Genomic DNA, 14,292 nt, shown 5'->3' with positions numbered 1-14,292 from the left:
GCTGACACAGCTTATTTTTATAGTTTTTACAAATTAATTTTTGCAACGTATTTAACTCAAACTAAGCAACTTTTAAAAAACACTTGCGTTGAACACAACCAATTTAGCCATAACAATCTGCTAACAATTCAATGTTTTTAAATTTATATTAAAAATGAAACTAAAGGGGTCAACAAGTTTAAAAAAATACAAAATTAAACCATACTAAAGGTAATAAACGAAAATATAAAGAGTAAGTCCAAAAATAATAAACGCACAAAGTATAATTTTCAAATATACGAATTACAACATAACTAAATAAAAGTATATAAAAATTTTAAAACCTAACAAAAGGAGTAGTTATTTATCGCTCATATACGAGTAGAAGTTTTGGATTAAAAGGAAGGACAATAAACCAATGAACGTATTGTCTCCGCGTCAAAGTGATGACGTGAACTAAGATTTGAATTTTCTATTTATAAAGTTTAACTTATTTTAAAGTATTATAAGTGATAAAAACAAGGACAACAACAACATTGAGTTTCAACAGCGGTTAAAACTAAATTTACCCGCAGTAAAAACGTGATGTTGAGAAGCTGTTTTTAATAATGTATATTATATATGATACTTGATTTTTTTTTAGTTTGCACTGAATATCTGTATTCAAAGTGCGAGCTTAAGTGGTAGACTACTGCAGTCAGTTTTAATTAATGTAAAATTTTAACACAGTTAAAACAGCTTAATAGTTTCTAATATTAATATTTTGTTAACATTAGAGTGTTGCAGAAATTAAGTAAACATTTTTAGAACACTGTTAAGTAGCTCATTGAATTTGGATAACTAGTATTAAAGACAAGACAAAAAACTAAAAAAACAGTAATTCTCATAACTGTTTGCTTTTTTTTTACTTATTAAATTTTCTTAGTAGCAATTTGCTTTAAGTATAGTTTATTAAATTAAAACATTTTGTATTATTTTTCAACAAAACACCGAAAAAAGGCAGCTTATTTCAAATATAGTTACTATACAGAAACTTATTTTTAATTGTATATTTTTTAATAACCTTTAAAAAGGTTAAAAGTATAAACTTAGCTTGTAATTTAAACGTTTTTAGCTTATTTTAATGCTAAAAAATCTTTAAAAAGAGTATCGTATTGGTATCTAAACAAATAATTTATTGTCATATCTTCTCAAAAATATTCATTGTCTTAAAAAGTTATATTTTTTAATTTACTTACTAAACAATTTGAAGTATTTAAGTATTGTTTTCAATTCTAATGTGATTTTAGATCTAACACAATTATTTATTTTAATTGAGTACTGAAACCCTGACAGAACTGTTTAATTGTTTTATTTAATCACTTTACTAAAGTGCTTATGGAAGCAATTTTTTTTTAACAAACAAATATATAAATTGGTTTTGGTAAGTGGTGATACTTTTTTGTATTGCGTAAACTTTAAAACCGCACCCAAACATCATTTTAATTTAGAAAAACCTTTTTTTATCATCATAAACGGATTACAATTTGATTGTTGGTATAAAATTGTAATTAAACCATAAGTATGCCATAATTTTATTTTTTTAATAAATAAATCTGTACCTTTGAAGTAAATTTTGTACATTTACATTGTTTTAAGTTTAATGCAAAAAAGTATAATTTGAATACTGTTTAGCTCACTGCTTATCATTTTTGTTAATTGTTTTCTTTTTGTAACAAAAAAAGTAGTAAACAAAAATTCAAAAGATTAAGTAAATTACTTTGAAAAATTTACTAAAATATTATTTATAGAGTTCTACTCGCAACTTTATTGCACAGTTTTTCCTAAAAATTTATTAAATTAACTGTTCCATAGTTTGTGAAGCTATCCTTATTATTTTTTTCGGAATTTCGATAAAATTTATAACACACATTAGGCATCATAAAGTTACAATATAACTTAATTTTATTTTTCTAACAAAAGCAATTAAAACATCACTAATAGACTTTCAGTTTAAAAAACATATTTACTAATTTGTTAGTATTAGTATAAAACGATATAGTTTTTAGTTCAAGTTCTCACAGTGCATAATTATGAAATAGATATAACAATCAAAACAGCTACAAGTAATAGAAGAACGAGTTGAAATGAAGTCTTTTTTTTTTTAAATATATCACTTATCCAAAATTTATAAAGCAAAGTCTAGTACATAATGTTTTCGATTAGATTTAATTTAATTTCATATCTGGTGTATATTGTAAAAATATGATTTTAAAAAGATAAATTTATTAAAATGTTTTACTTTGAAAACTTCAAACTAGTTTGTGTGAAACTTATGCAATAAAATTGAAAAAAAGATTAATTGTTATCGTGCACCTAAACTTTTTACTACTCATAAGTTATCAAACTTACAATCATAACCAAAAGCTTCAAAATCAAACTTGTATTTCAAACAAAGTTTTTCTAATAAATTTTTTGGCAAACTAGAGTAATATGCCATAAAGTTGTATCTATCAGGATTTTTCGATGGTGGTATTATCAAGGCAAAGTCTGTTTCGTCCACTGATAAAACCTTTCGTAAATAAGAAGAGTCTTCAGTTAAAGTTTCCAGTTTTATTATGATGTCATATTCATGCTGGCAAGGATTGCACAAGCTATAATATGACGACCAATGTAAATCATCTTGAAATGGTATAGTTTCTTCGTCAACTAAAAAGTTTACAAAATCCATAAAACTAGGAAAATTTTCATCGTGAGTATTTTCCGTAGTAAAGTTGTTTTTACGTAAAAACTTGTATCTTTGCAGAACATACTGCGCTACTTTTTGATAGTATGGTCCTATTATTCTTGTCATTTTATCTCGATAAGCAGAAACAATTCTCTCAAGAGGATTTCTGACCGTTAAGATCTGAAAAAAATCTCGTTAGAATGAAGTTTTCTATAATTAAAATAAAGTGATAATATTTTTAAAAATTTTTAATAAATTTAATTATTTGGAAAGACCTTTTAAAATTTATTTACACAAAAATGATAATTTTAATCATCTTTAAAAGTCCTGTATTTGAGTATTAAGTTAAATTACTACTTTAAACTATATTATTTAAGTTTTTAACTTTAAAATTATAAAAATATTCTATGTTAGTACAATATTTCTTTTTATTTAATTTGTTTACAAGACTAATAAATAAATCTTAGATTAATGCGATACTGATATTCCGTATTTAGATAAATATCATTATTATTAGCTTTGCCGAAGAAAAATTTTAATCTTAAATTATAAAGCAAAACTTAGGTATTTTTGGCTATAAAGTAAAAAGGTTTTTTTACAATGGTAATTTCACAAAATAAAGCTCTATTTCTCTTACTAGTATAAATTTTCGAGTTTTGGAACAGAAAAATTTCTTTAGAAACCGTAATAAAAATATTTTAATTGAACTATAAGCCATATAGTATTCACTAGTTACATTATCTATTAATTTTTACCAACAAAATCTTTTTTTAATGAAAATTAAGAAATCAGCTATTAATACTACATCTTTCTCAGTGTAATATCTATTTAAAATAGTTTCAAAAAATACTTTATTTTCTATCCAGTTTGAAACAAACATTAAACGATTAAGAAAAGAAAAAAGATCTTTATTTTAAATACGAAATAAATAGTTTTATCATACTTTAAAATTTGGTAGCTTGTTTTAATCTTTTTTTAAACTAGTACTGTTCTTATTCAAACTATAGTTTTCTCTTACTTCAAAATTATCACAAATATCTTAGAGGGAAATTTTATATAAATTTAAATTAAAAATAAAAGGTAAAAGAGATAGCACACAAATTTATAAGTTATTAACAACTATAACTGAAGATATATTAAAATCAGCAGTAACTTTAAAGTTTACTCAAACAAAATTTGAAGTAACCAAACAATGTAACATAATCTTTGTTTATAATTTTCATATTTATGTTTTAAACAAAATAAGATGTTCAAAACAGTTTTTGATGACAAAGTTAGCTGTTTATGTACAAGCTAATTGTAAAGTGGAAAGAATTTTAATCAACAGTTCATTATTTATAAGTTTTATAAGTTAAAACCTCAAGAGAATTCAACGTATTAAATAAATTAAACTTCTAGGTTATGTACAGAAATCAATAAAATAGCGAGTCATTAAAAAACGTATGAAATAACTTAGGTTGAGATATGTTAGTAATATTTATAGTTTAGTTCTAAAAGTCATGATTGATAACATATTTTTAAAGACTGTCTAGTAATATAGTCTAATTTGTTCGTAAACTAGTTTGGTCTTTATTTTTTGCATTATTTTATGAACTATTTTTTTCTTTAACACATTGTAAATATCATTTAAAAATTAAAAAATAGTTTAAAATCACATAGTTGGGTACTTTTAAAAAATTAAGAATCAAAATTACATGACAGCAATGAGATGAAAAGTTACAAAACTTATCATAAAGAATTAAGAAGCTTACCGCTATTTTGAAACTTAAAAGTTATTAAATTATTTTTTGTTAACAACAAGTTTCGATCATACTACAAGTTTTTGGTAGACTGAGACCTGACATACATTCTTATTACTACTCGTCAGTCAGTATTAAGTGAAGAAAGTTGTAGTCGTTAATGTACGTGTCACATATAGTACATTATAAACAAGCAAGATAGCTGGCATGCTTGTTTGTAATAAAATCGGCGAAACCAAAGACTAAAATCGGCGAAATTCATTAAAGCTGAAACTTGGACTTTCGTGTTCCGTTTGACAAGATCAAAGTTTGTTAACAACCACTTTGATCATCAGACCTAGAAGCTCTCGGTATTATATATTGCACGACGTTAAAAATATTGACGTCACTAATCACATCATTTTATAAACTATAGTTGCAAGTTAAAAAGATAATATTTTTCTTTTATTTGTAGGTCAAATTTAAACGTATGAAGATTTTATATTTAAGAAAAAAATGAGATATAAATGCTTTTTACTATTTTCAAGATTATATTTAAGTTTTTATATCATTCTCAAAACCTACTTTGGTTATGTTTTTCAATTATGAAATAAATAAAAAATGCAATATGTTATGTTAATAAGTACTGATTTTTTTGTAGAAAAACAAAATAAATTCAAGAAGTTTTGCTATTTTATTTTAATAATTTCACAACAAAAGAAGGAATTAAAAATATTTAAAACATTTTCATCACAAAATTGCTATATAAGGTTTTTGTGTCAACTCTTTTTTTCATCCTTAAAATAAATTTACATACTAACATTAGTGTAGTTTTTCCACAAAATGTTTTGCATATGAGTAGAAGTAAGCGTAGAAATTTTTCTTTTTGATCGTGCAAGCTCGATAACAGATCCACCTTTTACTTTGCCTTCATAATATTGCTGTTTACTGAATATTTGGTCGGTAACCAAAACGGCTCTTAACCAACTACTTGATGCAACTTTTTGTATTCGACAAATTGTAAACTGTAAAGATATTTTATTTTTAATAGTATTTCCATTTAAATTAATTACTTAAATAATAATAATATAAACAATGAACTTCACCGCACGATCAACAACAACAACAGCATCCGAGACAATCCTACGACCGGTTTCGTCCTTAGTAGGACTCATTAGGCAGGAATAGTCGCGAGAAACCGCTGTTGTGATCTAACCAAGCGCGCTTAAGTACGAAGTACTGAAGCGACCGCTTATGAGTAAAGTCCGAAAAATTGACGCAGGCAAATTTCACAGCCCAACGTCTTAGACATTGTCAGCTTAATGTGAGATTTTACTCTCCAAGCTCGTTTTATCAGTTTTAGCCAGTATTTATTTCGGCCATCGTCAACAAGTTGAGATGTTTTATGCCGTCGAATATAAACAATGAACTTCACCGCACGATCAACAACAACAGCATCCGAGACAATCCTACGACCGGTTTCGTCCTTATTAGGACTCATCAGGCAGGAATAGTCGCGAGAAACTGCTGTTGTGATCTAACCAAACGCGCTTAAGTACGAAGTACTGAAGCAACCGCTTGTGGGTAAAGTCCGAAAAATGCTGTTAAAAGGCTGAAATTTGCCTGCGTCAATGGCTTAGATACTTAAAGTAATAGTTTTCATTTATAACCAGCATAAATCAATTAGTTATCAATTTAGTTTAATTAGTGGTGCATCTCATTTATAGACAGTCATGGAGAAAAACTTTTTTTTTCAAATGGAAACGGGTCAAATATGCACTAAGTCACTTTTGCACGAAGGGTCATTTTTAAAAGAGAGTATAAATAATTACAAAAGTAAAAAAAAACAATAAATTAAAACATAAAAAGATGAATTTTTAAAAAAGTTACCGACCGACGGTAAGGGTTAGGGGTAATAGTGATAAAAAAAAATAAAAAACGAATAAATAAAAAAACTAACAAAAGAATTTAATAAAAAACAAAAACAAAAAACCGACCGAGGGTAAGGGTTAGGGGTAAGAGTGATAGTAAAAAAAATAAGAGAATAATTAAAATATTAAAACATTTTAACCCGTGCAAAAGTGTCTTCGTGCAAAACTGACACTTCGTGCGAAAGTGTCTTTGTGCAAAAATGTCTTCGTGCAAAAGCCTCTTCGTGCATATTTGACCCTTCTTGCATATTAGACTCCTACCCCTTAAAAATATTCAGTCCATGCTTTATAAAATTTTTATGTGTTCTTTATTAAGCTTGAAATATCTCATCAATCTAAAAACGTTTATTTTAAATTCCGAGATAAACTTTAATTGTAAACAGTAAACATTCCATTTAAAAATAATCAAAGGTTATCAAAAGTTATTAAAGATTAACTTTTAAAGATCGTTTAACTAAATAGACTATAAAAAACTACTACTACTTATAGAACTTAAAAAAAAAAAAAATAACTTTAACAAAATAAAATCAAAGTCGTTTTATTTATTTTAGATATAAAATTTTATATCTGTTTTACTTTTGCAAATTAAATAAAAAATATATAAACAAAAAAAACATATTACTTTAGCTTTGTTATTTAGACTAATCGTTAATTTACTTTGTATTTGTTGTTATATAGGGAGTCCAAGTTTGGAGTTTTTCTTTTTTTCTTAAGGATACTATCACATGTCAGTTTCAATTGACTACTTCGTTGATACTGTAATGTTTTCATTGAATCTTCGAAATAAGTTTCTACGTCATCACTAGGTTCTAGAAAGTTTTTGTATGACCTAGATATAATTTCGACTGCCTGCAAAAATTTTACACATACTAACTACAATGTATTTTATAAACTTTTAACGTTTTATTTAATTTTAAAAAGATTAATTTGTTCAAACGTATTTTTCTTAAGAGTTTGAATAGTTTTATTATAAAGATTTCGTTTATGAACTTAAGGCACCAAAATTATTTTTGATACCTTAACCATTTCTATAATGTGGTGTACGACTTGATAACCGAAAGGTTCCTTCGTACATCAGGTCCCTAGACCAAATACTTTGGGCACTTTTCTTTAATTCTTTAATAAAGAATAACAATATAAGTGTTTGCAGTTTATACGTCTGCCACAAGTTAACATTTAAATATAAGAGTAATAATATAATATAAAATATTTTAGATAAAAATAAATCATATTTTGAAAGTAAATACTTTCTATAGTTTAAAAAACTATTATTAATTAAGTTAATTAAATAAAGTATGCTGAATAACTTTAAATATAATTTACAGTTAACTGTTTCATTCTACCGAGTACTAAGTATATGGTAAATTTCATTTTTTTTATTTAAAAAACCTACAGTGAAAAGGATTAACTGGAAAATACTTGTAGACTAATCTTGAAAAGTATCTACCTAAGTTTATGTTAATGGTAAAAAAGTTTGGTTAATTATACCACAACACACGGCTACTGTGGGACTTATCACTTTCATGTGGTTTATTGCTATTTTCATATGTCAAGTTACTCTCAAAACCGCTTTGTTAAATACATTTTAATAAGGTGTTTTAATCTCGTTAAATATGTCTGCATTAGATTAGCTTTAACGTTTTTAAGTATTTACTGGATTGGATTTATTGGGTGTGAACAAAACTAAAAAATGAACAGTTGGGTTTTTTTTATATCATATATTCTTAAAGTTATATCTACAAAAACTGTCACTTTATTAACTAGGTATAACGTAATAATAAAGCTTATGTCTAAATAACTTAAATACTTATATTCTTATCTTTTCATATACGACTTGCTTTGCTCAGTCTATAACACCCAGCCCATGATCCCTATATTGACCACAGTTTTTATTCAAACAATATATTCGCATTTTTCACCCTACACTTTCATTATTACACGAACACATGTATACGTATTTTAGATATATAAAAAAAATCTTAAATTATCCTAATTTAACCCATTTTTTTCATTTTGACTGCCTATTTCTGATTTCATTCAATTAGATTTTCATGTGTTATATAATAACTATGATTGAAAGTCTATATTGAAATCACGGAAAAGTCGTGATTTTGTTGTCTTCTTCACATAAAAAATCAGTAAGATTTTTTTGTTGTATGCTAACATATCAAAAAATGTATCGAAGAAGAAAAGTTAAACAATTTTAGAATAAGTTTAGAATAGATACGTGTCTTCATGCATTAATATACACTTAAATAAGAAATTTTCAAGGGTTTTCTTTAAACATTTACCGGTTAATCAAGTTTACTGAAAAATATTTAATATTAAAACATTAATTTATTTGTGAAGTTACACTCAAAAAATTAATAAAGAAATCTGCAATACTTTATTTGCTTACTTCTACAACTAGTATCGATTATCAATCATTATCAAGTAGAGACAAATTTTTGATTTTGTAATTTTTCTCTACTTGATAATGATTGATAATCGAAACTAGTTGAAGAAGTAAGTAAATAAAGTGTTGCAGATGTTCTTATTAATTTTTGAAGTGTAACGTCACAAATTATTTAATACCAACAAAGGAAAAAGAAATCCAATAGAAAACAAGGCTGTGCAAAAAGGAAGATTTAAGGTAATTTTCATATTATTTTGTATTCTGTATTAAAACATTAAAAATATCTTATATCTTCATAAAAAACAAAAAATCAATGATTCTTTAATAATTTTATTATACTTAAATATAAAAATATTAAATCACTGTAAATATTGTTTTTGAAGCATTTTTCATTTAACTTATGGAAATAATGTTGATTACAAAGTTTTACAGTATTATTAAAGATAGAAATTATAAGGTTATTAGAAACAATTGTAGTATATGAGATACCAATACAAGTAATAGTAATATTACTAATGATAAAATAAATAAAAATAGACCTACAACTAGAAGCATTCTTAAAAATCTAACTAAAGTAATAAAAGCTACAGTTCCTAAATATTTTTATTCTAATAACAGAAGTAATAACAGCGAAAGTAAACCTAATTCGAAAAAGTAGGAAAATGAAAGCATAAATTTTTAAGTGTCGCTAGTAAAAGAAATAATTCTACCATTTAAGGTGACTAAATGATTAAAAATGTTGTATACAAAGTAAACTTTAAGTGTAATAACAATAGTGATGGTAGAACTATTATCGGATCGACGGCTGGCCATCTAAAAATAAGTGGTCTCAAATTTACTTTTAATTACGTTAGTAAAATAAACAGCACTAAAATTATCAGATTTTACTTGGCAATATTTTTACAGGTACGGTATTAGCCGGAAAATTAATGCAATATCCATCACCATGTCATAAGTAACATGTCGCGAGGAAGATCTGCTAAACATGCAACGTTGAGCGTGTGGCAATAACAGATGAAAATAAAAACACCTGATAAACAGAAGGGGAGAAATTTTAACAAGTTTGTACACAATCAACGGTTTTCTTCAAATATTTTATTCGATTATTCACTTTTTACTTTCATACTTTACGAAAACACAGATATGTATCCAAAACATACTTATACACTTGTATAAATAACCTAATTAAATACATCATTATTTTTTATCAATTTTATTCTGACTGCATACCTCTAATTTTATTACATTGTGTTTTATGTGTTACTTTTTTACTGTAATTTGAAGTCTTTACTCATTTAACGGTAAATCCGTATTTTTTTAGTCTTATTCACATAAAAAATTAGTGAGATTTTTTTACTACAGGCATAAATAAGAACATGCAGTTTGTTTTGTCACTTTACATTTATAATGACTGTAAAAGATATACAAATTTGTTAGATTCTAAATGCTTTCAAAAAAAATAGTAAGATTGTTTACAAGTAAAAACTATTTTCAAAGCTATAAAAAATTATAACAAATTATTAAGTATAATAATACAAAATAATTATACTTTAAAAGTCTATCGATACTGTTGTAGCTTTAAGTAAATACTTACAACTGCATTATGATCTTTTTGTATTTTGTTTTTATTATGACTAACCTGTTTTAAACTGTTCCTAACTTAGATCGTTTTGAATAATATAAGTATTTTATTTTAAGTTGTATTACACAGTTATTTTACAATATTTTATAATTTTATAGTTTGAGTTATAAGTCGACGTTTTGTAAGATAATACATTATACTATTAATACATGTTGTAAATTCATAACATATTAGTTTGTTTAACTATGCTTATAGTTTGTACATGTTTATGTTCATAAAATACACACATTTATTTTATACTCTTCATCTTTTAAACTTAAAAGCTCTTATTGTTCTTGCTAAACCAAAGTTTGTGTAATATATTTTTTTAAACGTTTTATATGAAAATTTTTGTAAACAAGATATAAAACATTATGAGCATCGATAGGTTAGTTTTAAATGCATTTTTATATTGTTTAAAAATCTAAAACAGAATAAAATCAAAGCTGAAGCTGAAAAATTAGAAACAAAAAAACTTACTTTTTGTTGTTTTGTAACAACAATTCTTTTTACTAGACATGCACAAAGAATACCTAAAGTAAAGCTAAAGAAAAGCTGAACCAACTTATTCAAACGTATTGATGCAGCCATGTAAATAAAAACTTTTTTGTAGCTTTACTCAACATGTGCAATTAGTATTTAACGTTGCTATCATTAAGCCTAAGGCATTCTTGTATTTTTATCGAAGTAAGTAATAACTAAAAATTTATAACAAGTGTAAATATAAAAATTAAACTTTTCATACAGTGTATAAAGTTTAACAAAAATTAATTTGGAATAAATTATACTTTAGTTTTTGTTATAAGTATCAAATTATAGTTACAATAATTCTTTAACTGTGACAGGTTGGTTATAATATAAGCTTATTTAAGCTGTTTTGTACTTACTTATAGTTTAAATGTAATTAAGAATTATTTTACAATCATGACTAAAAAAATAGAATGAATACAGTTTTTTCTAAAAATCATTTTTGTACAGAAACTTGCTTAGTTGCGCTTTTTAACATTTTTCACATTACAGTAAGATTTATGCCTTATAAAAAAAATTAACTTGTAATACTAATTTTGCATTATTTTTTATTTTTTGTTTGTTAACTAGTAAATTTTGGATATTTTTATTTATTTTTTAACAGTAAAATTAGAGTTTAAGCCCTTAAAAGTAGTGGTATTTTGAGTTTTTTAACGAAAAAAATTAGCATTAATGGAATAAAAAAATATATTTTCTATCTTTTAACCGCGATGTACTTTACTTTTATTAGTTATCAAACAAATCAAAAACAATCTACACTTTGACATGCTGTTATCATTTTCACTGAACCAAAAAATAAATCTTAATTAATAACGGAGTATTAAGAGTGATTTTAACTAAACAAACGAGTAAACATAATTATGATTAAACGGCAAAAAAAAGTAATTAAAATAAAAAGTTATATAAATACATTTAAAAGCTAGCTTGCTAATGTTAAACAACTATTTTGGTTTTACAGGTATGAAACTAGTGTTTTTTTTATCTAATTAAACTGAACAAGACATTTTTATTTTTCACTATTTATCGCTTTTGTTTTCTATCAAATAATAAAACATAAAGCAATAAATATTTTAATTTCATTTTTTAATTTTAAAAGATCTGAAAATTATTTTAATCAATTTTTTAGAAAAATAAAATGTACTGAATTATAAAAACTATAAAAAAGTATAGTCAAGACTCGATCTTAGCTTTAATCTTGTAGCTTTAACAACAAATTTTATTTTGTTTCAAGTGTATAAGTTTTAATACCATTGTCTTTAAAACAAACTAAGTTTATATATAATTATATATTTTGTTATATTTGAAAACTATGAAGTTATAGCTTTGTTTAAGAAATGGGCTAGGGTTCGTTTGATTTTAATGAGGTGTAGTCCAGGTTTATTTACTTAAGTTCTTCATGTCGTTGGTTATAATAATTTACAAAAATCTAAAATTATATAGAGAAAATATAAAAGTTAATATAGTTTATTATAAATTTTCGAATTCAAAAAATACTGCATAATAATTTCATACAAGCTATTGCTTGTAACCTTCAGCTGTTTAAGTTCGAATTGAACTTTAGCATTAATACACAAATTATACAAAAAAAAACATAATGACGGTTTTATAAAATTTTGCACTGGACAAATTTCAATGCAAAAATTTAAGTTATATCTAAACAAAGAACTAAAAATAACAAAATCACAAATAACGGAAAAAGAACAAAAATTATTTGACATCGAAATTTTTCAACCCCTAGTGTGTGCAAATAGTTTTTAAGATTTTTGTAAGTAGTAATTTAATTCAATTTTTTACAAAAGATGTAAATTCTGTTTGTTGTTTTAAGTATCTATATGTAAACTAGGATTGGATCGGCATAGTGCTAATGAGTTGGTATGCCAACTGACCAAGAATGATTTTTAAGCGTAATTTTGCTTTAACTTTAAAAAGCATGCGCGAGTAATTTTTGTTGGATTGATAAATGGCATGCCTGAGTTTAAGTACATATTTAAAAAAATCTAGCTACGTATTTCAAGGAAATAGATATATCTTTTATCTAAATTGTAACGTTATAAAAATTTTAGTCAACAAAATATTAATTTTGTCTTTAAAATTAGTCAGAAAATATTTTTTAGCCTTTTGTCTAAATTAAGGAGGTATTGTTACACTTATTATTAAAAAACTTGTCTGATTAAACTTATAATACTTTTTAATAACTAATTTTTTTTACATTTTTCAAGAAATTTAAGTTTACATGTTCTTTTGGTAAATAAATTAAGCCTAAATTAACTTTTATGTAAGTTGAATCTAGTGGACACGGACAGTGCATTTAAATAAAGTTTGGTAAAAATCTAATAAATAGTTAGTAAATAATTTTTTTTTAGTTTAGTTTTTCTTTAAAAATAACTAAGATGTTAAATAAAAAAACCTTGTTGAATTAGAATTAATTAGAAAACGTATGGACTATGGAGTGATAAATTTGTTATGAGTTTTTTTTTTTGATTAAAACCTAACTTTACTTTATGGTCATTGAAGATTTTTTTTTTAAACATGTAAGTTTTTTTATTAAAAAAAATTAAATAGTAAATAATTAATAAATTTGTTTTACACGAAATGAAAACGTTTAATTAATTTACTTAATTGTGATAGTTATAGTCATTCAGATATCAATTAATATTATAATTTAGAAAGTGTTTTAACGTAGTTTTCTAAAAAGGGTAAGTTTTAAATATAATTAACATACTAACCATTAGCAACTAGTAAAGCTGTATGTTTTAGAAGTTTAGAACTTAAATCATTTAGCAAATATGTGCATCAAAATAATATCCAAAATTTCATCAACTTCTGACTCAAATCCCTGAATTTAATTTTTTTTTTTTTATCAAATTTCTTTTAATGATCTCCAAATGCTTTTATTCTAGGGATATTGTCAAAAAACATCAAATACCAGTTAATTTGTTCCAAAAATCTACTTTCAATTTTTTAATTATAACTTGTCCAAAAAAGCCTCAATTCTCTCATGAATATAGCAATTCCTTTAATGGGATAGTTATAGATTTTTTTTTAAATACAACTTTTAGAATTTACTCTATAATCTTTATTCAAAATCCAGTTTTCAGTTAAATTTTATGATTGGCTTACTAATGTAAAACTGTTACCATAAAGTGTGAAGAAATTTGTTATGTACTGTATAATAATAAGGTAAAAGAATAGTTTGTTAAAATAACTTTCCATGTTCATTTAGAATATTAAGATATATGTTTAATGCATATAAAAAAGAAAAATAAGTTAAGTATAGTAGCTATTATTTACAAGTTGAGATAAATATTCGAAATCCATAAAAATAACTGCTTTGTTAATATATAAATTTCAGTGGTCTTTACAGTAATCAAATTTTGTGCCTCTAAACTAGAATAAAAACGTTCTGTACATCC

This window comes from Thalia democratica, chromosome 3 (genome assembly GCF_965202585.1).
Source record: "Thalia democratica chromosome 3, ktThaDemo2.hap1.1, whole genome shotgun sequence".
NCBI classification, from domain to species: Eukaryota; Metazoa; Chordata; class Thaliacea; order Salpida; family Salpidae; genus Thalia; species Thalia democratica.
The sequence above is the reverse complement of the archived record's forward strand: the minus strand, read 5'-3'. Positions refer to the sequence as shown.